General features: G+C 34.6%; 1 protein-coding gene across 7 annotated transcripts in view; it reads right to left on the minus strand.

Annotated features, from left to right (window-relative positions):
* LOC143026788 (uncharacterized) overlaps positions 1-5,000 on the minus strand; it is a 119,433-nt gene that overhangs the window by 50,443 nt on the left and 63,990 nt on the right. For 2 of the 7 annotated variants that reach the window (XM_076187585.1, XM_076187581.1), the window contains exon 1: positions 3,330-4,078. The exons of 1 other annotated variant lie outside the window; for it this stretch is intronic. The gene's annotated coding sequence lies outside the window, so the exon portion shown is untranslated. Of the gene's footprint in view, positions 1-3,329; positions 4,080-5,000 lie in introns of those variants that run through there. 4 more of the 7 variants (XM_076187593.1, XM_076187589.1, XM_076187565.1 and 1 more) reach the window with 3 other exon arrangements.

The raw sequence follows: 5,000 nt of genomic DNA on the forward strand, positions 1-5,000 counted from the left end.
TTATGCCTGCATACTCGTGTCCACTCTAAATAAATGAAAATAAATAAAGAAATAAATACATTAAATTAGTGAATAAATAATAAATAACAAATAAAAACGCTGATTACTTTTAACTTCCGTTTGTCGCTTTAAACCTCTTCTAAACCATCGTGACACTGCCCACCCAAAAAGGATAGAAGCGCCGGTCAATTATCGCCAACGAAGCGTCTCTCTCTGACAACAGGTTGGCTTCCTACTAGTCTCGCGAAGCCCTACACGTCAGCCTTTCTGCCAACGTTGTCAGAATGAGTGACAGCATCTCGTCGGCAACAAGGAACTAAATTTCTTTTCGCCGAGATTTACCATAAATAAATAGATAAATGAATAACAATAATAATAAATAACTGTATATGTATATATATATATAATTACATTGTCCTTTCTGTTCCACCTACACAAATAAGATTGATTTCCATTTACAGCTCAGAATGGAGACACAAATACATATTAGATGTACATTAAGTAAATACATACATACGTACATATATATATATATATATATATATATATATATATATATATATATATATATATATATATATATATATTATCAACCACAATCACAATGCACTTTAATTCTAAGCCATATAGGCGAATGCAGAAATTGTAACGTGGTACGCCCGAGGACTCGAACCTATGCGGCGAGAACGTTACCAGTGTCGAGTGACTTAAAGGTCAGATATCAACAGATATACCATTCGCTAAAAATCATCGTATTGCTCGAAAAAGTACTTTTTAAAAGCATACAAATAAAGTTTTTACCTATTACAGAAGAATTTATTCAGAAAATTCACTTTTAATTGCGCCTCGCATACCACTTTTCCGAAGTCTAGATATTCAGAATAACAATATTGTTTGTTTGGCAACTGTGACGTCACGAACGCGGAATTCCCCGAACCTTTCCCGAAGCGCACGGGCGGAATGTTTCGAATAGCAGACGACGCAATGAAATGAAGACAAAATTGTTTTTTGCCAAATTTTGCCAAGTTTTGTCTTCATTTCATTGTGTCGTCTGCTATTCGAAACATTCCGCCCGTGCGCTTCGGGAAAGGTTCGGGGAATTCCGCGTTCGTGACGTCACAGTTGCCAAACACAATATTGTTATTCTGTGTATCTAAACTTCGGAAAAGTGGTATGCGAGGCGCAATTAAAAGTGAATTTTCTGAATAAATTCTTCTGTAATAGGTAAAAACTTTATTTGTATGCTTTTAAAAAGTACTTTTTCGATGATTTTTAGTGAATGGTATATCTGTTGATATCTGACCTTTAAACCAATACACCACCAAGAGAGATATGGCTCAGAATTAAAGTGCATTGTGGTTGATAAAAAATGTATCTCTAATCACTGGGACCCATTCAGTGTTGTACAAATATATATATACATATATATATATATATATATATATATATATATATATATATATATATATATATATGTGTGTGTGTGTGTGTGTGTGTGTGTGTGTGTGTGTGTTTGTATCTATGTTGAAACAAACGCCAGACGATTCTATTCAGCCGTATGTGGTGGCCCTTTTGTTCTGGCTGCCGTCAGGCGATTTTATTTATATTCGTGACAACCCCTCCCCACCACCCGACTCTCTGGTAGGTAAGTCGTTAAATGTATTTTAATTAATCCATGACATATCAAATAGCACCGATTCTCTTATAACAATAAAAATTAAAATAAATAAATAAATAAAATAAAAATAAAATAACAATAATAATGACAATGATGTAATAATATTAAGGATGATAATAATAATACTAAAGATAATGATAGACAAAATTAATCAAATAACACTGATAACAGTTGTAATCATAATGGTAAAAGATAAATGGAAATAAGATATATAATCTGATTTTTGTATAAGTCTATTTTTAAAAATACGTTGGTTACCTCTACTTATGTTCATTTTCTTCTAAAATGTTTATTAAAAGAATATTCAGGAATTTAACTAAGACGCTGGTAAGGGGTTAGGGTAGGGGGTTAAGGTGGGTGAGGGTGGGTGAGGGTGGAGCTTAGGGCTAGGCTGGAAGGTGAGGGTGGGTAGGTTGGCAAATAGGTGGGTTGGTAGATAGGTAGAGTATGGAGGAGGGTAGGTAGGTAGGTAAGTAGGTTGGTAGATAAGTAGAAATTGAGTAGACAGAAACAGTGACGTCACACACACGTGACCTCCACACGCAACAACTGTCCTGCCGGTTTTAGAAGCCGGCAAAAGGTCGTCTCAGGTATAACGACATTCCTAATATTACCGGTCTTATTAGAAAAACGCATTTAAATAGCCGGCTCTCTAATTGGCTAGATACAACCGGTTATTTAACTGATATCATGTAGCCTGTCATTTTTCTTGCAACACACGGACACGTTTTCTTTTATTATTCATGTCAAAATCGTTATCAAGTCTAATATCTTTCGTGTTCATCAACTACCAAATTAAGTCTTTTCTTCCCGCGAGAGGGGCGGGACTTAATCGTGACGTCACGTTCGCGTCTGCGAATCAGAAAATGGATTTTGAAATCGACATGACGTCATATCGACTGATGCGGAAAATGGGCAATTGATGAATTTGAATATTTCCTGAATTGAACTCGAATAATGTCATGATTACATAATTTTCGTTAAAATATTGATTTAATTATTCATTTACTTTATTTCATTTATTTATTCATCAATTAATTCAGTTATTCATTTTATTTATATATATTTCTTAGGAAAGCAATAAGGCTTGGAACCAAAGGCCGACTGACTGACCACACAGTAACTCAGTCGAGGCTTACTAAGGGAACTGCGTAGGAAAAGGCCATTAGTTCCTAATTTTCCACTTTGTTACCCAATTTAACATGCCACATTAAACATGTTACCCCTTTCACAAATTGTACTCAACATTGATATATGTAACTAAATTGAAACACTACAGATAACTTCGTTTAATTATTGTATTTGAATATTGTGCATCTCTAATGACTGCCAAAGATGTCAAGAACATCAGTGGGATGGATGGAGCTGCATGATTTGAAACGTAGTTGAGAAATTCTTTGGTTTCTTGACTTTCAGAATTCTTATTGTTATTTTTTGTCACCTTACCATTACCCCTGAAAATTTGTTAAATTACCCCCAGGGGGTAATTCAACCTCAGTTTGGTAACTATAATGCGGAAAAAAAAATATATATATATAAATAAAATTGAATTAAATCAAATTGAAGACCAATTCAAATATGATACAGTAAAATATAATAAAATGAAATTGATATTTTAACAATGATATTTTCTATCTGTTAATTTACTTACCAATTGTGTCCTTCCCGGATCGTCCTAAGGACAAGGAAAACCTTCTTACTACTAAGGTATAGGAGTTGTCCTTATTCTAAAAAGGCCGCTGATCACAAATTCTGACAGATTAATTTAAATTCTGAGACATGACAAACTACCTTGTTATGGTCAAAGCAGTTTCCTAAGAACACAGAAATTTGATGTTCTATTTTGCGTTTTTGTCGACACATTTCATCGTCATTTCATTGCACATCACTCATGAAATCTAAATCTTATTTTAATCATCAACCAATTTATTCGTTTACTTATTTTGTTTTTGGGTAGTTCAAATACCTTCGAGTAATTATTTCAACAATTACTTGTCTATTCTATTCTTACATTGGCAGTAGTTAATGTTAAAAAATATATAAGCTCTTTGCTTTATGTTATGCTATTTATAACTTATTATGACACCACCGGTAGTTGCTGTGGAAGTTATCGTTTCCGTCAATTGAAAGCGTGCTTTCCCGGTGTCCAGACGTCTTGTCCAGGTGCGTGTTTCGAAAAAAACAACAAACTTAAACGCACAAAGTTAATATCACTTCAAACAATGAAAAGTTTCACACAACCATCACGATTAATAAAATATCTAGTTTTCCAGTGTTATTTAACTCACAGTGCAAAGGAATAATGGAATGGATTAAATAATTATGTTGGTAAATATGTCCCCATCACTGCGCGCGACATCAACACCCTCTTCGACCGACGTTTGCGGTCGTACTAAGTTACAAACTCCATTCAACTCATCGACGTCGCCATAATACTCCCTTCTCCTCCTCTTCCTCCTCCTCCTCCTCGGACCCTACCGTCGCATCAGGACATGCGTTTAAATAATTAACACATCTAATACTTCCCCTCAAACATCTTCAAGAGATATAATCTAGATAAATTTGCTTTTGTTTTGGACGTGCGAACCCTGTATTGAGCATTCCTTGCGAATTTCGTTATGCTCGTTGCAGGGCCTTTGTTTACTCTCGCGTTACTACAGCAACGCCATGCTTGTGTGATTCATAGATTGTACATTCCACAGGTGAAACAGTTTGGTATTTTTTGCAGATGTCGTGTTTATCTTGATATCTAAGTTCAGAAAATTGTCTTAACGATAGGAACAGTGTTTGCTAACTGATGATACGTCTGTTCATAAATCACAAATGAACTTTCTACAAAAAAGTGATTGGAATTCTGGTAAATGTTTATCTGTGTTCAAGTCTTATATTGAGTACAGCTTTGTCAAATTGTGATAACTCATGGATAGATAGATAAATATAACAAATAGACAAAGTAAATTAAACAAACATATAAGATAAAGTAAAAAATAAATAGAATTAAATAACATTATTTTGAACTCAAATTCTTTTCAATCACTTCTTCTTCAGAATTTGGAGAAAGTGAAATAAATAAGAAAGAAAATGCCTTTGTTATCAATCTTCGTACAATTCGAGGTCCACTGTGCGATGGAGCCAGAGACAATACAAAGGAGAGACAAAGGGCCCCGACTAAAGTTGGCGGCACACTAAGCATTTCTCCCTAGCATGCTACTTGCTTTTGCTACTCCGGTGACGATCATTTTTTTTTTCCAAATTTCCAAATCTCCAGTCACTCTTGCGTCTTCTATTATAGAGAGACACTGAATGATGAACTAAGAATCTA

The sequence above is a fragment of the Oratosquilla oratoria genome, chromosome 1 (assembly GCF_046742065.1).
Source record: "Oratosquilla oratoria isolate Oo_2021 chromosome 1, ASM4674206v1, whole genome shotgun sequence".
NCBI lineage: Eukaryota > Metazoa > Arthropoda > Malacostraca > Stomatopoda > Squillidae > Oratosquilla > Oratosquilla oratoria.